Source organism: Anomaloglossus baeobatrachus, unplaced genomic scaffold (assembly GCF_048569485.1).
Source record: "Anomaloglossus baeobatrachus isolate aAnoBae1 unplaced genomic scaffold, aAnoBae1.hap1 Scaffold_275, whole genome shotgun sequence".
Lineage (NCBI taxonomy): Eukaryota > Metazoa > Chordata > Amphibia > Anura > Aromobatidae > Anomaloglossus > Anomaloglossus baeobatrachus.
The window spans coordinates 154435-176773 of record NW_027442244.1 but is presented as its reverse complement, the minus strand read 5'-3'; the positions used below and the strand labels follow the sequence as shown (position 1 = coordinate 176773).

At 46.6% G+C, this 22339-nt stretch overlaps 14 non-coding genes and 1 pseudogene across 14 annotated transcripts; all 15 read left to right on the top strand.

The window, feature by feature from the left end:
* Positions 1 to 630: 630 nt before the first annotated feature.
* On the top strand, positions 631 to 821 carry LOC142265509 (U2 spliceosomal RNA). Its single transcript, XR_012731818.1, has one exon. It is a non-coding gene; the product is annotated as a U2 spliceosomal RNA (small nuclear RNA).
* A 1387-nt stretch (positions 822 to 2208) lies between these two features.
* Positions 2209 to 2399, top strand: LOC142265508 (U2 spliceosomal RNA). Its single transcript, XR_012731817.1, has one exon. It is a non-coding gene; the product is annotated as a U2 spliceosomal RNA (small nuclear RNA).
* Positions 2400 to 3786: 1387 nt separating this feature from the next.
* LOC142265507 (U2 spliceosomal RNA) lies at positions 3787 to 3977 on the top strand. The gene has a single exon (XR_012731816.1). It is a non-coding gene; the product is annotated as a U2 spliceosomal RNA (small nuclear RNA).
* Positions 3978 to 5364: 1387 nt separating this feature from the next.
* LOC142265667 (U2 spliceosomal RNA) lies at positions 5365 to 5506 on the top strand (annotated as a pseudogene).
* A 697-nt stretch (positions 5507 to 6203) lies between these two features.
* LOC142265631 (U2 spliceosomal RNA) lies at positions 6204 to 6400 on the top strand. Its single transcript, XR_012731923.1, has one exon. It is a non-coding gene; the product is annotated as a U2 spliceosomal RNA (small nuclear RNA).
* A 1387-nt stretch (positions 6401 to 7787) lies between these two features.
* LOC142265506 (U2 spliceosomal RNA) lies at positions 7788 to 7978 on the top strand. Its single transcript, XR_012731815.1, has one exon. It is a non-coding gene; the product is annotated as a U2 spliceosomal RNA (small nuclear RNA).
* A 1387-nt stretch (positions 7979 to 9365) lies between these two features.
* On the top strand, positions 9366 to 9556 carry LOC142265504 (U2 spliceosomal RNA). Its single transcript, XR_012731814.1, has one exon. It is a non-coding gene; the product is annotated as a U2 spliceosomal RNA (small nuclear RNA).
* A 1387-nt stretch (positions 9557 to 10943) lies between these two features.
* Positions 10944 to 11134, top strand: LOC142265503 (U2 spliceosomal RNA). The gene has a single exon (XR_012731813.1). It is a non-coding gene; the product is annotated as a U2 spliceosomal RNA (small nuclear RNA).
* A 1387-nt stretch (positions 11135 to 12521) lies between these two features.
* On the top strand, positions 12522 to 12712 carry LOC142265502 (U2 spliceosomal RNA). The gene has a single exon (XR_012731812.1). It is a non-coding gene; the product is annotated as a U2 spliceosomal RNA (small nuclear RNA).
* Positions 12713 to 14099: 1387 nt separating this feature from the next.
* On the top strand, positions 14100 to 14290 carry LOC142265607 (U2 spliceosomal RNA). Its single transcript, XR_012731907.1, has one exon. It is a non-coding gene; the product is annotated as a U2 spliceosomal RNA (small nuclear RNA).
* A 1387-nt stretch (positions 14291 to 15677) lies between these two features.
* Positions 15678 to 15868, top strand: LOC142265501 (U2 spliceosomal RNA). The gene has a single exon (XR_012731811.1). It is a non-coding gene; the product is annotated as a U2 spliceosomal RNA (small nuclear RNA).
* A 1387-nt stretch (positions 15869 to 17255) lies between these two features.
* Positions 17256 to 17446, top strand: LOC142265499 (U2 spliceosomal RNA). Its single transcript, XR_012731809.1, has one exon. It is a non-coding gene; the product is annotated as a U2 spliceosomal RNA (small nuclear RNA).
* A 1387-nt stretch (positions 17447 to 18833) lies between these two features.
* LOC142265498 (U2 spliceosomal RNA) lies at positions 18834 to 19024 on the top strand. Its single transcript, XR_012731808.1, has one exon. It is a non-coding gene; the product is annotated as a U2 spliceosomal RNA (small nuclear RNA).
* Positions 19025 to 20411: 1387 nt separating this feature from the next.
* LOC142265497 (U2 spliceosomal RNA) lies at positions 20412 to 20602 on the top strand. The gene has a single exon (XR_012731807.1). It is a non-coding gene; the product is annotated as a U2 spliceosomal RNA (small nuclear RNA).
* A 1387-nt stretch (positions 20603 to 21989) lies between these two features.
* On the top strand, positions 21990 to 22180 carry LOC142265496 (U2 spliceosomal RNA). Its single transcript, XR_012731806.1, has one exon. It is a non-coding gene; the product is annotated as a U2 spliceosomal RNA (small nuclear RNA).
* Positions 22181 to 22339: the final 159 nt, after the last annotated feature.

Sequence of the window (22339 nt, the reverse complement as noted above, 5' to 3'; positions counted from 1 at the left end):
TGATGTATTTTCCGTTTGAACTGTGCACAACATGAAGAGACGGAACACTGGCGGCTTGTCACAATGCCCCCCGATGACATCACAATAGCGCTGCTGCCTAGAAAACAAGCTGCGCAGAAGAAGTTGTTCTTTGGGTGGGAGGGTGGGCTAGTGGAAGGAGGGGGCAATCTCTTTTTTTCCCAGGTGGTAGGGGGATGACAGGAGAAGGGAAGCGGGTGGTGAGAAAGGTACAGAGGGCAGGGTTTGGGGGCTGGGAAGGAAAGGGAAAAGATTAGGGTTTGGGGATGATGAAAGGGCTTTCTACGGGTAAGGATGGCAAAGGGTGGCAGTGACGGAAAGTCAGGCAACCTGTCCTGTCCGTCTTTTTGTATCGTGAATTGGAAAGACTGCAAGGGGGAGGGGAGTTGCTTGCGCCCTAAAGGAGGAGTTATTCAGATTCATTGCAGTGGGCGGCGGCTGCAAAACGCACCATTCTTCTTGTTTTTGCTCTGCAAAGCAGCCTTTTCAAGGGTTGGCTTGGGTGACAAAATGTCTTGTGTAGGCGTGGGTTTGTCTCCCTCTCGCTCTCTCTCCCTAAGATGTGTCCGGCATAGGCCAGGGTGCCACTCGAGGCCCAAACCAATTCTGGTTATCGCTTCTCGGCCTTTTGGCTAAGATCAAGTGTAGTATCTGTTCTTATCAGTTTAATATCTGATACGTCCCCTATCTGGGGACCATATATTAAATGGATTTTTAGAACAGGGAGATGGAAAAAGAGCTTGCTCTGTCCACTCCACGCATTGACCTGGTATTGCAGTACCTCCAGGAACGGTGCACCCCTTCTTAACCCAGTTTCCAAAAGCAGAACTCAATTCACCTGATTCATATTAGCCCGATTTAATGAATTGGAAGAAAGCATACGTCTTCATATGCACCTCAATTTGGCCCATTCACTTTTCACACTTCCTCCTTTTGTTTTTTATCTTTCACACTTTTGACTTTCTTTATTCATCCAAATAGCAAACTCATCACCACTCAACCTGACCAACTCGGCTATGTCCCCGTGCTGCAGTTCTCTGTCTTATCTAGATCATTTGCAATTGAATGGAATAGATCCCTTTTGGACAAAGTGGATTCACCTGCTGCTGCAGTGACCACAGGTGTGATAAGATCTAGAATTGGCATCTGGTGCGATCTCTCCGCTTCCACTCCAAAGAAAGTTACCTGTTTATTCCTATCATGCATTGGTTTTTGGGGTTTTCTTTGAGTAATGATGATCTCTTTAGTAGTCTGTTGGCGCCCTCTCCTGGAGGAATAGTTTGCTTGCTCTTGGACATTCTAAAAGAGAGGTCATGATAGACATTGAGCTTCTGAGCTCAATTGGGGACAGTCATGGGTGATGAATGTTTGCAACCTACTGCGAAGCCTCATACCGCAATATAAGGAACGTCAAATACTAAGAAAGGGCGGCCTATGAAAGAATTACTACTTTCAATAAGTACACTTAAACGGCTAATTGGGAATAGAAAAACTGTAAAAAGCCCTCTGAGAAAGCCCCCCTCTAACCTTTGATAGTAAGCTTTTCTGTAGTCTGCCTGTTGATGTATTTTCCGTTTGAACTGTGCACAACATGAAGAGACGGAACACTGGCGGCTTGTCACAATGCCCCCCGATGACATCACAATAGCGCTGCTGCCTAGAAAACAAGCTGCGCAGAAGAAGTTGTTCTTTGGGTGGGAGGGTGGGCTAGTGGAAGGAGGGGGCAATCTCTTTTTTTCCCGGGTGGTAGGGGGATGACAGGAGAAGGGAAGCGGGTGGTGAGAAAGGTACAGAGGGCAGGGTTTGGGGGCTGGGAAGGAAAGGGAAAAGATTAGGGTTTGGGGATGATGAAAGGGCTTTCTACGGGTAAGGATGGCAAAGGGTGGCAGTGACGGAAAGTCAGGCAACCTGTCCTGTCCGTCTTTTTGTATCGTGAATTGGAAAGACTGCAAGGGGGAGGGGAGTTGCTTGCGCCCTAAAGGAGGAGTTATTCAGATTCATTGCAGTGGGCGGCGGCTGCAAAACGCACCATTCTTCTTGTTTTTGCTCTGCAAAGCAGCCTTTTCAAGGGTTGGCTTGGGTGACAAAATGTCTTGTGTAGGCGTGGGTTTGTCTCCCTCTCGCTCTCTCTCCCTAAGATGTGTCCGGCATAGGCCAGGGTGCCACTCGAGGCCCAAACCAATTCTGGTTATCGCTTCTCGGCCTTTTGGCTAAGATCAAGTGTAGTATCTGTTCTTATCAGTTTAATATCTGATACGTCCCCTATCTGGGGACCATATATTAAATGGATTTTTAGAACAGGGAGATGGAAAAAGAGCTTGCTCTGTCCACTCCACGCATTGACCTGGTATTGCAGTACCTCCAGGAACGGTGCACCCCTTCTTAACCCAGTTTCCAAAAGCAGAACTCAATTCACCTGATTCATATTAGCCCGATTTAATGAATTGGAAGAAAGCATACGTCTTCATATGCACCTCAATTTGGCCCATTCACTTTTCACACTTCCTCCTTTTGTTTTTTATCTTTCACACTTTTGACTTTCTTTATTCATCCAAATAGCAAACTCATCACCACTCAACCTGACCAACTCGGCTATGTCCCCGTGCTGCAGTTCTCTGTCTTATCTAGATCATTTGCAATTGAATGGAATAGATCCCTTTTGGACAAAGTGGATTCACCTGCTGCTGCAGTGACCACAGGTGTGATAAGATCTAGAATTGGCATCTGGTGCGATCTCTCCGCTTCCACTCCAAAGAAAGTTACCTGTTTATTCCTATCATGCATTGGTTTTTGGGGTTTTCTTTGAGTAATGATGATCTCTTTAGTAGTCTGTTGGCGCCCTCTCCTGGAGGAATAGTTTGCTTGCTCTTGGACATTCTAAAAGAGAGGTCATGATAGACATTGAGCTTCTGAGCTCAATTGGGGACAGTCATGGGTGATGAATGTTTGCAACCTACTGCGAAGCCTCATACCGCAATATAAGGAACGTCAAATACTAAGAAAGGGCGGCCTATGAAAGAATTACTACTTTCAATAAGTACACTTAAACGGCTAATTGGGAATAGAAAAACTGTAAAAAGCCCTCTGAGAAAGCCCCCCTCTAACCTTTGATAGTAAGCTTTTCTGTAGTCTGCCTGTTGATGTATTTTCCGTTTGAACTGTGCACAACATGAAGAGACGGAACACTGGCGGCTTGTCACAATGCCCCCCGATGACATCACAATAGCGCTGCTGCCTAGAAAACAAGCTGCGCAGAAGAAGTTGTTCTTTGGGTGGGAGGGTGGGCTAGTGGAAGGAGGGGGCAATCTCTTTTTTTCCCGGGTGGTAGGGGGATGACAGGAGAAGGGAAGCGGGTGGTGAGAAAGGTACAGAGGGCAGGGTTTGGGGGCTGGGAAGGAAAGGGAAAAGATTAGGGTTTGGGGATGATGAAAGGGCTTTCTACGGGTAAGGATGGCAAAGGGTGGCAGTGACGGAAAGTCAGGCAACCTGTCCTGTCCGTCTTTTTGTATCGTGAATTGGAAAGACTGCAAGGGGGAGGGGAGTTGCTTGCGCCCTAAAGGAGGAGTTATTCAGATTCATTGCAGTGGGCGGCGGCTGCAAAACGCACCATTCTTCTTGTTTTTGCTCTGCAAAGCAGCCTTTTCAAGGGTTGGCTTGGGTGACAAAATGTCTTGTGTAGGCGTGGGTTTGTCTCCCTCTCGCTCTCTCTCCCTAAGATGTGTCCGGCATAGGCCAGGGTGCCACTCGAGGCCCAAACCAATTCTGGTTATCGCTTCTCGGCCTTTTGGCTAAGATCAAGTGTAGTATCTGTTCTTATCAGTTTAATATCTGATACGTCCCCTATCTGGGGACCATATATTAAATGGATTTTTAGAACAGGGAGATGGAAAAAGAGCTTGCTCTGTCCACTCCACGCATTGACCTGGTATTGCAGTACCTCCAGGAACGGTGCACCCCTTCTTAACCCAGTTTCCAAAAGCAGAACTCAATTCACCTGATTCATATTAGCCCGATTTAATGAATTGGAAGAAAGCATACGTCTTCATATGCACCTCAATTTGGCCCATTCACTTTTCACACTTCCTCCTTTTGTTTTTTATCTTTCACACTTTTGACTTTCTTTATTCATCCAAATAGCAAACTCATCACCACTCAACCTGACCAACTCGGCTATGTCCCCGTGCTGCAGTTCTCTGTCTTATCTAGATCATTTGCAATTGAATGGAATAGATCCCTTTTGGACAAAGTGGATTCACCTGCTGCTGCAGTGACCACAGGTGTGATAAGATCTAGAATTGGCATCTGGTGCGATCTCTCCGCTTCCACTCCAAAGAAAGTTACCTGTTTATTCCTATCATGCATTGGTTTTTGGGGTTTTCTTTGAGTAATGATGATCTCTTTAGTAGTCTGTTGGCGCCCTCTCCTGGAGGAATAGTTTGCTTGCTCTTGGACATTCTAAAAGAGAGGTCATGATAGACATTGAGCTTCTGAGCTCAATTGGGGACAGTCATGGGTGATGAATGTTTGCAACCTACTGCGAAGCCTCATACCGCAATATAAGGAACGTCAAATACTAAGAAAGGGCGGCCTATGAAAGAATTACTACTTTCAATAAGTACACTTAAACGGCTAATTGGGAATAGAAAAACTGTAAAAAGCCCTCTGAGAAAGCCCCCCTCTAACCTTTGATAGTAAGCTTTTCTGTAGTCTGCCTGTTGATGTATTTTCCGTTTGAACTGTGCACAACATGAAGAGACGGAACACTGGCGGCTTGTCACAATGCCCCCCGATGACATCACAATAGCGCTGCTGCCTAGAAAACAAGCTGCGCAGAAGAAGTTGTTCTTTGGGTGGGAGGGTGGGCTAGTGGAAGGAGGGGGCAATCTCTTTTTTTCCCGGGTGGTAGGGGGATGACAGGAGAAGGGAAGCGGGTGGTGAGAAAGGTACAGAGGGCAGGGTTTGGGGGCTGGGAAGGAAAGGGAAAAGATTAGGGTTTGGGGATGATGAAAGGGCTTTCTACGGGTAAGGATGGCAAAGGGTGGCAGTGACGGAAAGTCAGGCAACCTGTCCTGTCCGTCTTTTTGTATCGTGAATTGGAAAGACTGCAAGGGGGAGGGGAGTTGCTTGCGCCCTAAAGGAGGAGTTATTCAGATTCATTGCAGTGGGCGGCGGCTGCAAAACGCACCATTCTTCTTGTTTTTGCTCTGCAAAGCAGCCTTTTCAAGGGTTGGCTTGGGTGACAAAATGTCTTGTGTAGGCGTGGGTTTGTCTCCCTCTCGCTCTCTCTCCCTAAGATGTGTCCGGCATAGGCCAGGGTGCCACTCGAGGCCCAAACCAATTCTGGTTATCGCTTCTCGGCCTTTTGGCTAAGATCAAGTGTAGTATCGTTCGAAAAGGTGGTTTAAGGCTCCGGCCACCTTAGTACAATGATGCAATGCACACTGGAAGGTTGCACTTGTTAGTACTTTGGGAGGATAGTATATCCATCTAGAGGAAACCATGGCCCTACCAGGATTGAGGCTATTAGACTGAGTAAGTGTGGGGGTTATGGTGCAATGTGACCCAGGAATGGACACCCTGGAGGGAGTCTGAACTTGCTAGGTTGGGACCCTGGTAAGCCTCAGACTCTGTCGCACGCCGCGCCTTGCCTATTCATACTTTCCAAGCATATTGCCCTATCCTGGCCTTCTGGCTAAGAAGGGAAATTTTTATAATCCCGGTCGGAGGTCCGGTCAGCTTTGGGCTGAGAAACCAACACCCGGTTGGAGGTCCGGGTCAGCTTTGGCTGAGAAACCAACACCCGGTTGGAGGTCCAGTTAGCCTTGGGCTGAGAAACCAACACCCGGTTGGAGGTCCGGTCAGCCTTGGGCTGAGAAACCAACACCCGGTTGGAGGTCCGGTCAGCCTTGGGCTGAGAAACCAACACCGGTTGACGGTCCGGGCAGTCTCGGCTGCGAAACCAACGACTAGTAGCTCCCTACTCCACTTGGGTAAGATGCCTCGGTGGACGCTGGGAGCAACAACAAGGCTCAACCAGGCTTCGGCTTGGGGGAGCACCGAAGATCCCTGACCCTCGCTGTGGCCTTCTGGCTCGGAGGGACGGGGTTGATTTTTGGGGATCCTCTTCTCACGGAGGGGTCCACACGAATCCTAGCCTTTGCACTGTTTTTGGTGTGACTTCGGTCATGCATTTTTGCGGTGCTTTGGAAAGCTTCATTAAATCAAAAAATCTGTTCTTATCAGTTTAATATCTGATACGTCCCCTATCTGGGGACCATATATTAAATGGATTTTTAGAACAGGGAGATGGAAAAAGAGCTTGCTCTGTCCACTCCACGCATTGACCTGGTATTGCAGTACCTCCAGGAACGGTGCACCCCTTCTTAACCCAGTTTCCAAAAGCAGAACTCAATTCACCTGATTCATATTAGCCCGATTTAATGAATTGGAAGAAAGCATACGTCTTCATATGCACCTCAATTTGGCCCATTCACTTTTCACACTTCCTCCTTTTGTTTTTTATCTTTCACACTTTTGACTTTCTTTATTCATCCAAATAGCAAACTCATCACCACTCAACCTGACCAACTCGGCTATGTCCCCGTGCTGCAGTTCTCTGTCTTATCTAGATCATTTGCAATTGAATGGAATAGATCCCTTTTGGACAAAGTGGATTCACCTGCTGCTGCAGTGACCACAGGTGTGATAAGATCTAGAATTGGCATCTGGTGCGATCTCTCCGCTTCCACTCCAAAGAAAGTTACCTGTTTATTCCTATCATGCATTGGTTTTTGGGGTTTTCTTTGAGTAATGATGATCTCTTTAGTAGTCTGTTGGCGCCCTCTCCTGGAGGAATAGTTTGCTTGCTCTTGGACATTCTAAAAGAGAGGTCATGATAGACATTGAGCTTCTGAGCTCAATTGGGGACAGTCATGGGTGATGAATGTTTGCAACCTACTGCGAAGCCTCATACCGCAATATAAGGAACGTCAAATACTAAGAAAGGGCGGCCTATGAAAGAATTACTACTTTCAATAAGTACACTTAAACGGCTAATTGGGAATAGAAAAACTGTAAAAAGCCCTCTGAGAAAGCCCCCCTCTAACCTTTGATAGTAAGCTTTTCTGTAGTCTGCCTGTTGATGTATTTTCCGTTTGAACTGTGCACAACATGAAGAGACGGAACACTGGCGGCTTGTCACAATGCCCCCCGATGACATCACAATAGCGCTGCTGCCTAGAAAACAAGCTGCGCAGAAGAAGTTGTTCTTTGGGTGGGAGGGTGGGCTAGTGGAAGGAGGGGGCAATCTCTTTTTTTCCCGGGTGGTAGGGGGATGACAGGAGAAGGGAAGCGGGTGGTGAGAAAGGTACAGAGGGCAGGGTTTGGGGGCTGGGAAGGAAAGGGAAAAGATTAGGGTTTGGGGATGATGAAAGGGCTTTCTACGGGTAAGGATGGCAAAGGGTGGCAGTGACGGAAAGTCAGGCAACCTGTCCTGTCCGTCTTTTTGTATCGTGAATTGGAAAGACTGCAAGGGGGAGGGGAGTTGCTTGCGCCCTAAAGGAGGAGTTATTCAGATTCATTGCAGTGGGCGGCGGCTGCAAAACGCACCATTCTTCTTGTTTTTGCTCTGCAAAGCAGCCTTTTCAAGGGTTGGCTTGGGTGACAAAATGTCTTGTGTAGGCGTGGGTTTGTCTCCCTCTCGCTCTCTCTCCCTAAGATGTGTCCGGCATAGGCCAGGGTGCCACTCGAGGCCCAAACCAATTCTGGTTATCGCTTCTCGGCCTTTTGGCTAAGATCAAGTGTAGTATCTGTTCTTATCAGTTTAATATCTGATACGTCCCCTATCTGGGGACCATATATTAAATGGATTTTTAGAACAGGGAGATGGAAAAAGAGCTTGCTCTGTCCACTCCACGCATTGACCTGGTATTGCAGTACCTCCAGGAACGGTGCACCCCTTCTTAACCCAGTTTCCAAAAGCAGAACTCAATTCACCTGATTCATATTAGCCCGATTTAATGAATTGGAAGAAAGCATACGTCTTCATATGCACCTCAATTTGGCCCATTCACTTTTCACACTTCCTCCTTTTGTTTTTTATCTTTCACACTTTTGACTTTCTTTATTCATCCAAATAGCAAACTCATCACCACTCAACCTGACCAACTCGGCTATGTCCCCGTGCTGCAGTTCTCTGTCTTATCTAGATCATTTGCAATTGAATGGAATAGATCCCTTTTGGACAAAGTGGATTCACCTGCTGCTGCAGTGACCACAGGTGTGATAAGATCTAGAATTGGCATCTGGTGCGATCTCTCCGCTTCCACTCCAAAGAAAGTTACCTGTTTATTCCTATCATGCATTGGTTTTTGGGGTTTTCTTTGAGTAATGATGATCTCTTTAGTAGTCTGTTGGCGCCCTCTCCTGGAGGAATAGTTTGCTTGCTCTTGGACATTCTAAAAGAGAGGTCATGATAGACATTGAGCTTCTGAGCTCAATTGGGGACAGTCATGGGTGATGAATGTTTGCAACCTACTGCGAAGCCTCATACCGCAATATAAGGAACGTCAAATACTAAGAAAGGGCGGCCTATGAAAGAATTACTACTTTCAATAAGTACACTTAAACGGCTAATTGGGAATAGAAAAACTGTAAAAAGCCCTCTGAGAAAGCCCCCCTCTAACCTTTGATAGTAAGCTTTTCTGTAGTCTGCCTGTTGATGTATTTTCCGTTTGAACTGTGCACAACATGAAGAGACGGAACACTGGCGGCTTGTCACAATGCCCCCCGATGACATCACAATAGCGCTGCTGCCTAGAAAACAAGCTGCGCAGAAGAAGTTGTTCTTTGGGTGGGAGGGTGGGCTAGTGGAAGGAGGGGGCAATCTCTTTTTTTCCCGGGTGGTAGGGGGATGACAGGAGAAGGGAAGCGGGTGGTGAGAATGGTACAGAGGGCAGGGTTTGGGGGCTGGGAAGGAAAGGGAAAAGATTAGGGTTTGGGGATGATGAAAGGGCTTTCTACGGGTAAGGATGGCAAAGGGTGGCAGTGACGGAAAGTCAGGCAACCTGTCCTGTCCGTCTTTTTGTATCGTGAATTGGAAAGACTGCAAGGGGGAGGGGAGTTGCTTGCGCCCTAAAGGAGGAGTTATTCAGATTCATTGCAGTGGGCGGCGGCTGCAAAACGCACCATTCTTCTTGTTTTTGCTCTGCAAAGCAGCCTTTTCAAGGGTTGGCTTGGGTGACAAAATGTCTTGTGTAGGCGTGGGTTTGTCTCCCTCTCGCTCTCTCTCCCTAAGATGTGTCCGGCATAGGCCAGGGTGCCACTCGAGGCCCAAACCAATTCTGGTTATCGCTTCTCGGCCTTTTGGCTAAGATCAAGTGTAGTATCTGTTCTTATCAGTTTAATATCTGATACGTCCCCTATCTGGGGACCATATATTAAATGGATTTTTAGAACAGGGAGATGGAAAAAGAGCTTGCTCTGTCCACTCCACGCATTGACCTGGTATTGCAGTACCTCCAGGAACGGTGCACCCCTTCTTAACCCAGTTTCCAAAAGCAGAACTCAATTCACCTGATTCATATTAGCCCGATTTAATGAATTGGAAGAAAGCATACGTCTTCATATGCACCTCAATTTGGCCCATTCACTTTTCACACTTCCTCCTTTTGTTTTTTATCTTTCACACTTTTGACTTTCTTTATTCATCCAAATAGCAAACTCATCACCACTCAACCTGACCAACTCGGCTATGTCCCCGTGCTGCAGTTCTCTGTCTTATCTAGATCATTTGCAATTGAATGGAATAGATCCCTTTTGGACAAAGTGGATTCACCTGCTGCTGCAGTGACCACAGGTGTGATAAGATCTAGAATTGGCATCTGGTGCGATCTCTCCGCTTCCACTCCAAAGAAAGTTACCTGTTTATTCCTATCATGCATTGGTTTTTGGGGTTTTCTTTGAGTAATGATGATCTCTTTAGTAGTCTGTTGGCGCCCTCTCCTGGAGGAATAGTTTGCTTGCTCTTGGACATTCTAAAAGAGAGGTCATGATAGACATTGAGCTTCTGAGCTCAATTGGGGACAGTCATGGGTGATGAATGTTTGCAACCTACTGCGAAGCCTCATACCGCAATATAAGGAACGTCAAATACTAAGAAAGGGCGGCCTATGAAAGAATTACTACTTTCAATAAGTACACTTAAACGGCTAATTGGGAATAGAAAAACTGTAAAAAGCCCTCTGAGAAAGCCCCCCTCTAACCTTTGATAGTAAGCTTTTCTGTAGTCTGCCTGTTGATGTATTTTCCGTTTGAACTGTGCACAACATGAAGAGACGGAACACTGGCGGCTTGTCACAATGCCCCCCGATGACATCACAATAGCGCTGCTGCCTAGAAAACAAGCTGCGCAGAAGAAGTTGTTCTTTGGGTGGGAGGGTGGGCTAGTGGAAGGAGGGGGCAATCTCTTTTTTTCCCGGGTGGTAGGGGGATGACAGGAGAAGGGAAGCGGGTGGTGAGAAAGGTACAGAGGGCAGGGTTTGGGGGCTGGGAAGGAAAGGGAAAAGATTAGGGTTTGGGGATGATGAAAGGGCTTTCTACGGGTAAGGATGGCAAAGGGTGGCAGTGACGGAAAGTCAGGCAACCTGTCCTGTCCGTCTTTTTGTATCGTGAATTGGAAAGACTGCAAGGGGGAGGGGAGTTGCTTGCGCCCTAAAGGAGGAGTTATTCAGATTCATTGCAGTGGGCGGCGGCTGCAAAACGCACCATTCTTCTTGTTTTTGCTCTGCAAAGCAGCCTTTTCAAGGGTTGGCTTGGGTGACAAAATGTCTTGTGTAGGCGTGGGTTTGTCTCCCTCTCGCTCTCTCTCCCTAAGATGTGTCCGGCATAGGCCAGGGTGCCACTCGAGGCCCAAACCAATTCTGGTTATCGCTTCTCGGCCTTTTGGCTAAGATCAAGTGTAGTATCTGTTCTTATCAGTTTAATATCTGATACGTCCCCTATCTGGGGACCATATATTAAATGGATTTTTAGAACAGGGAGATGGAAAAAGAGCTTGCTCTGTCCACTCCACGCATTGACCTGGTATTGCAGTACCTCCAGGAACGGTGCACCCCTTCTTAACCCAGTTTCCAAAAGCAGAACTCAATTCACCTGATTCATATTAGCCCGATTTAATGAATTGGAAGAAAGCATACGTCTTCATATGCACCTCAATTTGGCCCATTCACTTTTCACACTTCCTCCTTTTGTTTTTTATCTTTCACACTTTTGACTTTCTTTATTCATCCAAATAGCAAACTCATCACCACTCAACCTGACCAACTCGGCTATGTCCCCGTGCTGCAGTTCTCTGTCTTATCTAGATCATTTGCAATTGAATGGAATAGATCCCTTTTGGACAAAGTGGATTCACCTGCTGCTGCAGTGACCACAGGTGTGATAAGATCTAGAATTGGCATCTGGTGCGATCTCTCCGCTTCCACTCCAAAGAAAGTTACCTGTTTATTCCTATCATGCATTGGTTTTTGGGGTTTTCTTTGAGTAATGATGATCTCTTTAGTAGTCTGTTGGCGCCCTCTCCTGGAGGAATAGTTTGCTTGCTCTTGGACATTCTAAAAGAGAGGTCATGATAGACATTGAGCTTCTGAGCTCAATTGGGGACAGTCATGGGTGATGAATGTTTGCAACCTACTGCGAAGCCTCATACCGCAATATAAGGAACGTCAAATACTAAGAAAGGGCGGCCTATGAAAGAATTACTACTTTCAATAAGTACACTTAAACGGCTAATTGGGAATAGAAAAACTGTAAAAAGCCCTCTGAGAAAGCCCCCCTCTAACCTTTGATAGTAAGCTTTTCTGTAGTCTGCCTGTTGATGTATTTTCCGTTTGAACTGTGCACAACATGAAGAGACGGAACACTGGCGGCTTGTCACAATGCCCCCCGATGACATCACAATAGCGCTGCTGCCTAGAAAACAAGCTGCGCAGAAGAAGTTGTTCTTTGGGTGGGAGGGTGGGCTAGTGGAAGGAGGGGGCAATCTCTTTTTTTCCCGGGTGGTAGGGGGATGACAGGAGAAGGGAAGCGGGTGGTGAGAAAGGTACAGAGGGCAGGGTTTGGGGGCTGGGAAGGAAAGGGAAAAGATTAGGGTTTGGGGATGATGAAAGGGCTTTCTACGGGTAAGGATGGCAAAGGGTGGCAGTGACGGAAAGTCAGGCAACCTGTCCTGTCCGTCTTTTTGTATCGTGAATTGGAAAGACTGCAAGGGGGAGGGGAGTTGCTTGCGCCCTAAAGGAGGAGTTATTCAGATTCATTGCAGTGGGCGGCGGCTGCAAAACGCACCATTCTTCTTGTTTTTGCTCTGCAAAGCAGCCTTTTCAAGGGTTGGCTTGGGTGACAAAATGTCTTGTGTAGGCGTGGGTTTGTCTCCCTCTCGCTCTCTCTCCCTAAGATGTGTCCGGCATAGGCCAGGGTGCCACTCGAGGCCCAAACCAATTCTGGTTATCGCTTCTCGGCCTTTTGGCTAAGATCAAGTGTAGTATCTGTTCTTATCAGTTTAATATCTGATACGTCCCCTATCTGGGGACCATATATTAAATGGATTTTTAGAACAGGGAGATGGAAAAAGAGCTTGCTCTGTCCACTCCACGCATTGACCTGGTATTGCAGTACCTCCAGGAACGGTGCACCCCTTCTTAACCCAGTTTCCAAAAGCAGAACTCAATTCACCTGATTCATATTAGCCCGATTTAATGAATTGGAAGAAAGCATACGTCTTCATATGCACCTCAATTTGGCCCATTCACTTTTCACACTTCCTCCTTTTGTTTTTTATCTTTCACACTTTTGACTTTCTTTATTCATCCAAATAGCAAACTCATCACCACTCAACCTGACCAACTCGGCTATGTCCCCGTGCTGCAGTTCTCTGTCTTATCTAGATCATTTGCAATTGAATGGAATAGATCCCTTTTGGACAAAGTGGATTCACCTGCTGCTGCAGTGACCACAGGTGTGATAAGATCTAGAATTGGCATCTGGTGGGATCTCTCCGCTTCCACTCCAAAGAAAGTTACCTGTTTATTCCTATCATGCATTGGTTTTTGGGGTTTTCTTTGAGTAATGATGATCTCTTTAGTAGTCTGTTGGCGCCCTCTCCTGGAGGAATAGTTTGCTTGCTCTTGGACATTCTAAAAGAGAGGTCATGATAGACATTGAGCTTCTGAGCTCAATTGGGGACAGTCATGGGTGATGAATGTTTGCAACCTACTGCGAAGCCTCATACCGCAATATAAGGAACGTCAAATACTAAGAAAGGGCGGCCTATGAAAGAATTACTACTTTCAATAAGTACACTTAAACGGCTAATTGGGAATAGAAAAACTGTAAAAAGCCCTCTGAGAAAGCCCCCCTCTAACCTTTGATAGTAAGCTTTTCTGTAGTCTGCCTGTTGATGTATTTTCCGTTTGAACTGTGCACAACATGAAGAGACGGAACACTGGCGGCTTGTCACAATGCCCCCCGATGACATCACAATAGCGCTGCTGCCTAGAAAACAAGCTGCGCAGAAGAAGTTGTTCTTTGGGTGGGAGGGTGGGCTAGTGGAAGGAGGGGGCAATCTCTTTTTTTCCCGGGTGGTAGGGGGATGACAGGAGAAGGGAAGCGGGTGGTGAGAAAGGTACAGAGGGCAGGGTTTGGGGGCTGGGAAGGAAAGGGAAAAGATTAGGGTTTGGGGATGATGAAAGGGCTTTCTACGGGTAAGGATGGCAAAGGGTGGCAGTGACGGAAAGTCAGGCAACCTGTCCTGTCCGTCTTTTTGTATCGTGAATTGGAAAGACTGCAAGGGGGAGGGGAGTTGCTTGCGCCCTAAAGGAGGAGTTATTCAGATTCATTGCAGTGGGCGGCGGCTGCAAAACGCACCATTCTTCTTGTTTTTGCTCTGCAAAGCAGCCTTTTCAAGGGTTGGCTTGGGTGACAAAATGTCTTGTGTAGGCGTGGGTTTGTCTCCCTCTCGCTCTCTCTCCCTAAGATGTGTCCGGCATAGGCCAGGGTGCCACTCGAGGCCCAAACCAATTCTGGTTATCGCTTCTCGGCCTTTTGGCTAAGATCAAGTGTAGTATCTGTTCTAATCAGTTTAATATCTGATACGTCCCCTATCTGGGGACCATATATTAAATGGATTTTTAGAACAGGGAGATGGAAAAAGAGCTTGCTCTGTCCACTCCACGCATTGACCTGGTATTGCAGTACCTCCAGGAACGGTGCACCCCTTCTTAACCCAGTTTCCAAAAGCAGAACTCAATTCACCTGATTCATATTAGCCCGATTTAATGAATTGGAAGAAAGCATACGTCTTCATATGCACCTCAATTTGGCCCATTCACTTTTCACACTTCCTCCTTTTGTTTTTTATCTTTCACACTTTTGACTTTCTTTATTCATCCAAATAGCAAACTCATCACCACTCAACCTGACCAACTCGGCTATGTCCCCGTGCTGCAGTTCTCTGTCTTATCTAGATCATTTGCAATTGAATGGAATAGATCCCTTTTGGACAAAGTGGATTCACCTGCTGCTGCAGTGACCACAGGTGTGATAAGATCTAGAATTGGCATCTGGTGCGATCTCTCCGCTTCCACTCCAAAGAAAGTTACCTGTTTATTCCTATCATGCATTGGTTTTTGGGGTTTTCTTTGAGTAATGATGATCTCTTTAGTAGTCTGTTGGCGCCCTCTCCTGGAGGAATAGTTTGCTTGCTCTTGGACATTCTAAAAGAGAGGTCATGATAGACATTGAGCTTCTGAGCTCAATTGGGGACAGTCATGGGTGATGAATGTTTGCAACCTACTGCGAAGCCTCATACCGCAATATAAGGAACGTCAAATACTAAGAAAGGGCGGCCTATGAAAGAATTACTACTTTCAATAAGTACACTTAAACGGCTAATTGGGAATAGAAAAACTGTAAAAAGCCCTCTGAGAAAGCCCCCCTCTAACCTTTGATAGTAAGCTTTTCTGTAGTCTGCCTGTTGATGTATTTTCCGTTTGAACTGTGCACAACATGAAGAGACGGAACACTGGCGGCTTGTCACAATGCCCCCCGATGACATCACAATAGCGCTGCTGCCTAGAAAACAAGCTGCGCAGAAGAAGTTGTTCTTTGGGTGGGAGGGTGGGCTAGTGGAAGGAGGGGGCAATCTCTTTTTTTCCCGGGTGGTAGGGGGATGACAGGAGAAGGGAAGCGGGTGGTGAGAAAGGTACAGAGGGCAGGGTTTGGGGGCTGGGAAGGAAAGGGAAAAGATTAGGGTTTGGGGATGATGAAAGGGCTTTCTACGGGTAAGGATGGCAAAGGGTGGCAGTGACGGAAAGTCAGGCAACCTGTCCTGTCCGTCTTTTTGTATCGTGAATTGGAAAGACTGCAAGGGGGAGGGGAGTTGCTTGCGCCCTAAAGGAGGAGTTATTCAGATTCATTGCAGTGGGCGGCGGCTGCAAAACGCACCATTCTTCTTGTTTTTGCTCTGCAAAGCAGCCTTTTCAAGGGTTGGCTTGGGTGACAAAATGTCTTGTGTAGGCGTGGGTTTGTCTCCCTCTCGCTCTCTCTCCCTAAGATGTGTCCGGCATAGGCCAGGGTGCCACTCGAGGCCCAAACCAATTCTGGTTATCGCTTCTCGGCCTTTTGGCTAAGATCAAGTGTAGTATCTGTTCTTATCAGTTTAATATCTGATACGTCCCCTATCTGGGGACCATATATTAAATGGATTTTTAGAACAGGGAGATGGAAAAAGAGCTTGCTCTGTCCACTCCACGCATTGACCTGGTATTGCAGTACCTCCAGGAACGGTGCACCCCTTCTTAACCCAGTTTCCAAAAGCAGAACTCAATTCACCTGATTCATATTAGCCCGATTTAATGAATTGGAAGAAAGCATACGTCTTCATATGCACCTCAATTTGGCCCATTCACTTTTCACACTTCCTCCTTTTGTTTTTTATCTTTCACACTTTTGACTTTCTTTATTCATCCAAATAGCAAACTCATCACCACTCAACCTGACCAACTCGGCTATGTCCCCGTGCTGCAGTTCTCTGTCTTATCTAGATCATTTGCAATTGAATGGAATAGATCCCTTTTGGACAAAGTGGATTCACCTGCTGCTGCAGTGACCACAGGTGTGATAAGATCTAGAATTGGCATCTGGTGCGATCTCTCCGCTTCCACTCCAAAGAAAGTTACCTGTTTATTCCTATCATGCATTGGTTTTTGGGGTTTTCTTTGAGTAATGATGATCTCTTTAGTAGTCTGTTGGCGCCCTCTCCTGGAGGAATAGTTTGCTTGCTCTTGGACATTCTAAAAGAGAGGTCATGATAGACATTGAGCTTCTGAGCTCAATTGGGGACAGTCATGGGTGATGAATGTTTGCAACCTACTGCGAAGCCTCATACCGCAATATAAGGAACGTCAAATACTAAGAAAGGGCGGCCTATGAAAGAATTACTACTTTCAATAAGTACACTTAAACGGCTAATTGGGAATAGAAAAACTGTAAAAAGCCCTCTGAGAAAGCCCCCCTCTAACCTTTGATAGTAAGCTTTTCTGTAGTCTGCCTGTTGATGTATTTTCCGTTTGAACTGTGCACAACATGAAGAGACGGAACACTGGCGGCTTGTCACAATGCCCCCCGATGACATCACAATAGCGCTGCTGCCTAGAAAACAAGCTGCGCAGAAGAAGTTGTTCTTTGGGTGGGAGGGTGGGCTAGTGGAAGGAGGGGGCAATCTCTTTTTTTCCCGGGTGGTAGGGGGATGACAGGAGAAGGGAAGCGGGTGGTGAGAAAGGTACAGAGGGCAGGGTTTGGGGGCTGGGAAGGAAAGGGAAAAGATTAGGGTTTGGGGATGATGAAAGGGCTTTCTACGGGTAAGGATGGCAAAGGGTGGCAGTGACGGAAAGTCAGGCAACCTGTCCTGTCCGTCTTTTTGTATCGTGAATTGGAAAGACTGCAAGGGGGAGGGGAGTTGCTTGCGCCCTAAAGGAGGAGTTATTCAGATTCATTGCAGTGGGCGGCGGCTGCAAAACGCACCATTCTTCTTGTTTTTGCTCTGCAAAGCAGCCTTTTCAAGGGTTGGCTTGGGTGACAAAATGTCTTGTGTAGGCGTGGGTTTGTCTCCCTCTCGCTCTCTCTCCCTAAGATGTGTCCGGCATAGGCCAGGGTGCCACTCGAGGCCCAAACCAATTCTGGTTATCGCTTCTCGGCCTTTTGGCTAAGATCAAGTGTAGTATCTGTTCTTATCAGTTTAATATCTGATACGTCCCCTATCTGGGGACCATATATTAAATGGATTTTTAGAACAGGGAGATGGAAAAAGAGCTTGCTCTGTCCACTCCACGCATTGACCTGGTATTGCAGTACCTCCAGGAACGGTGCACCCCTTCTTAACCCAGTTTCCAAAAGCAGAACTCAATTCACCTGATTCATATTAGCCCGATTTAATGAATTGGAAGAAAGCATACGTCTTCATATGCACCTCAATTTGGCCCATTCACTTTTCACACTTCCTCCTTTTGTTTTTTATCTTTCACACTTTTGACTTTCTTTATTCATCCAAATAGCAAACTCATCACCACTCAACCTGACCAACTCGGCTATGTCCCCGTGCTGCAGTTCTCTGTCTTATCTAGATCATTTGCAATTGAATGGAATAGATCCCTTTTGGACAAAGTGGATTCACCTGCTGCTGCAGTGACCACAGGTGTGATAAGATCTAGAATTGGCATCTGGTGCGATCTCTCCGCTTCCACTCCAAAGAAAGTTACCTGTTTATTCCTATCATGCATTGGTTTTTGGGGTTTTCTTTGAGTAATGATGATCTCTTTAGTAGTCTGTTGGCGCCCTCTCCTGGAGGAATAGTTTGCTTGCTCTTGGACATTCTAAAAGAGAGGTCATGATAGACATTGAGCTTCTGAGCTCAATTGGGGACAGTCATGGGTGATGAATGTTTGCAACCTACTGCGAAGCCTCATACCGCAATATAAGGAACGTCAAATACTAAGAAAGGGCGGCCTATGAAAGAATTACTACTTTCAATAAGTACACTTAAACGGCTAATTGGGAATAGAAAAACTGTAAAAAGCCCTCTGAGAAAGCCCCCCTCTAACCTTTGATAGTAAGCTTTTCTGTAGTCTGCCTGTTGATGTATTTTCCGTTTGAACTGTGCACAACATGAAGAGACGGAACACTGGCGGCTTGTCACAATGCCCCCCGATGACATCACAATAGCGCTGCTGCCTAGAAAACAAGCTGCGCAGAAGAAGTTGTTCTTTGGGTGGGAGGGTGGGCTAGTGGAAGGAGGGGGCAATCTCTTTTTTTCCCGGGTGGTAGGGGGATGACAGGAGAAGGGAAGCGGGTGGTGAGAAAGGTACAGAGGGCAGGGTTTGGGGGCTGGGAAGGAAAGGGAAAAGATTAGGGTTTGGGGATGATGAAAGGGCTTTCTACGGGTAAGGATGGCAAAGGGTGGCAGTGACGGAAAGTCAGGCAACCTGTCCTGTCCGTCTTTTTGTATCGTGAATTGGAAAGACTGCAAGGGGGAGGGGAGTTGCTTGCGCCCTAAAGGAGGAGTTATTCAGATTCATTGCAGTGGGCGGCGGCTGCAAAACGCACCATTCTTCTTGTTTTTGCTCTGCAAAGCAGCCTTTTCAAGGGTTGGCTTGGGTGACAAAATGTCTTGTGTAGGCGTGGGTTTGTCTCCCTCTCGCTCTCTCTCCCTAAGATGTGTCCGGCATAGGCCAGGGTGCCACTCGAGGCCCAAACCAATTCTGGTTATCGCTTCTCGGCCTTTTGGCTAAGATCAAGTGTAGTATCTGTTCTTATCAGTTTAATATCTGATACGTCCCCTATCTGGGGACCATATATTAAATGGATTTTTAGAACAGGGAGATGGAAAAAGAGCTTGCTCTGTCCACTCCACGCATTGACCTGGTATTGCAGTACCTCCAGGAACGGTGCACCCCTTCTTAACCCAGTTTCCAAAAGCAGAACTCAATTCACCTGATTCATATTAGCCCGATTTAATGAATTGGAAGAAAGCATACGTCTTCATATGCACCTCAATTTGGCCCATTCACTTTTCACACTTCCTCCTTTTGTTTTTTATCTTTCACACTTTTGACTTTCTTTATTCATCCAAATAGCAAACTCATCACCACTCAACCTGACCAACTCGGCTATGTCCCCGTGCTGCAGTTCTCTGTCTTATCTAGATCATTTGCAATTGAATGGAATAGATCCCTTTTGGACAAAGTGGATTCACCTGCTGCTGCAGTGACCACAGGTGTGATAAGATCTAGAATTGGCATCTGGTGCGATCTCTCCGCTTCCACTCCAAAGAAAGTTACCTGTTTATTCCTATCATGCATTGGTTTTTGGGGTTTTCTTTGAGTAATGATGATCTCTTTAGTAGTCTGTTGGCGCCCTCTCCTGGAGGAATAGTTTGCTTGCTCTTGGACATTCTAAAAGAGAGGTCATGATAGACATTGAGCTTCTGAGCTCAATTGGGGACAGTCATGGGTGATGAATGTTTGCAACCTACTGCGAAGCCTCATACCGCAATATAAGGAACGTCAAATACTAAGAAAGGGCGGCCTATGAAAGAATTACTACTTTCAATAAGTACACTTAAACGGCTAATTGGGAATAGAAAAACTGTAAAAAGCCCTCTGAGAAAGCCCCCCTCTAACCTTTGATAGTAAGCTTTTCTGTAGTCTGCCTGTTGATGTATTTTCCGTTTGAACTGTGCACAACATGAAGAGACGGAACACTGGCGGCTTGTCACAATGCCCCCCGATGACATCACAATAGCGCTGCTGCCTAGAAAACAAGCTGCGCAGAAGAAGTTGTTCTTTGGGTGGGAGGGTGGGCTAGTGGAAGGAGGGGGCAATCTCTTTTTTTCCCGGGTGGTAGGGGGATGACAGGAGAAGGGAAGCGGGTGGTGAGAAAGGTACAGAGGGCAGGGTTTGGGGGCTGGGAAGGAAAGGGAAAAGATTAGGGTTTGGGGATGATGAAAGGGCTTTCTACGGGTAAGGATGGCAAAGGGTGGCAGTGACGGAAAGTCAGGCAACCTGTCCTGTCCGTCTTTTTGTATCGTGAATTGGAAAGACTGCAAGGGGGAGGGGAGTTGCTTGCGCCCTAAAGCAGGAGTTATTCAGATTCATTGCAGTGGGCGGCGGCTGCAAAACGCACCATTCTTCTTGTTTTTGCTCTGCAAAGCAGCCTTTTCAAGGGTTGGCTTGGGTGACAAAATGTCTTGTGTAGGCGTGGGTTTGTCTCCCTCTCGCTCTCTCTCCCTAAGATGTGTCCGGCATAGGCCAGGGTGCCACTCGAGGCCCAAACCAATTCTGGTTATCGCTTCTCGGCCTTTTGGCTAAGATCAAGTGTAGTATCTGTTCTTATCAGTTTAATATCTGATACGTCCCCTATCTGGGGACCATATATTAAATGGATTTTTAGAACAGGGAGATGGAAAAAGAGCTTGCTCTGTCCACTCCACGCATTGACCTGGTATTGCAGTACCTCCAGGAACGGTGCACCCCTTCTTAACCCAGTTTCCAAAAGCAGAACTCAATTCACCTGATTCATATTAGCCCGATTTAATGAATTGGAAGAAAGCATACGTCTTCATATGCACCTCAATTTGGCCCATTCACTTTTCACACTTCCTCCTTTTGTTTTTTATCTTTCACACTTTTGACTTTCTTTATTCATCCAAATAGCAAACTCATCACCACTCAACCTGACCAACTCGGCTATGTCCCCGTGCTGCAGTTCTCTGTCTTATCTAGATCATTTGCAATTGAATGGAATAGATCCCTTTTGGACAAAGTGGATTCACCTGCTGCTGCAGTGACCACAGGTGTGATAAGATCTAGAATTGGCATCTGGTGCGATCTCTCCGCTTCCACTCCAAAGAAAGTTACCTGTTTATTCCTATCATGCATTGGTTTTTGGGGTTTTCTTTGAGTAATGATGATCTCTTTAGTAGTCTGTTGGCGCCCTCTCCTGGAGGAATAGTTTGCTTGCTCTTGGACATTCTAAAAGAGAGGTCATGATAGACATTGAGCTTCTGAGCTCAATTGGGGACAGTCATGGGTGATGAATGTTTGCAACCTACTGCGAAGCCTCATACCGCAATATAAGGAACGTCAAATACTAAGAAAGGGCGGCCTATGAAAGAATTACTACTTTCAATAAGTACACTTAAACGGCTAATTGGGAATAGAAAAACTGTAAAAAGCCCTCTGAGAAAGCCCCCCTCTAACCTTTGATAGTAAGCTTTTCTGTAGTCTGCCTGTTGATGTATTTTCCGTTTGAACTGTGCACAACATGAAGAGACGGAACACTGGCGGCTTGTCACAATGCCCCCCGATGACATCACAATAGCGCTGCTGCCTAGAAAACAAGCTGCGCAGAAGAAGTTGTTCTTTGGGTGGGAGGGTGGGCTAGTGGAAGGAGGGGGCAATCTCTTTTTTTCCCGGGTGGTAGGGGGATGACAGGAGAAGGGAAGCGGGTGGTGAGAAAGGTACAGAGGGCAGGGTTTGGGGGCTGGGAAGGAAAGGGAAAAGATTAGGGTTTGGGGATGATGAAAGGGCTTTCTACGGGTAAGGATGGCAAAGGGTGGCAGTGACGGAAAGTCAGGCAACCTGTCCTGTCCGTCTTTTTGTATCGTGAATTGGAAAGACTGCAAGGGGGAGGGGAGTTGCTTGCGCCCTAAAGGAGGAGTTATTCAGATTCATTGCAGTGGGCGGCGGCTGCAAAACGCACCATTCTTCTTGTTTTTGCTCTGCAAAGCAGCCTTTTCAAGGGTTGGCTTGGGTGACAAAATGTCTTGTGTAGGCGTGGGTTTGTCTCCCTCTCGCTCTCTCTCCCTAAGATGTGTCCGGCATAGGCCAGGGTGCCACTCGAGGCCCAAACCAATTCTGGTTATCGCTTCTCGGCCTTTTGGCTAAGATCAAGTGTAGTATCTGTTCTTATCAGTTTAATATCTGATACGTCCCCTATCTGGGGACCATATATTAAATGGATTTTTAGAACAGGGAGATGGAAAAAGAGCTTGCTCTGTCCACTCCACGCATTGACCTGGTATTGCAGTACCTCCAGGAACGGTGCACCCCTTCTTAACCCAGTTTCCAAAAGCAGAACTCAATTCACCTGATTCATATTAGCCCGATTTAATGAATTGGAAGAAAGCATACGTCTTCATATGCACCTCAATTTGGCCCATTCACTTTTCACACTTCCTCCTTTTGTTTTTTATCTTTCACACTTTTGACTT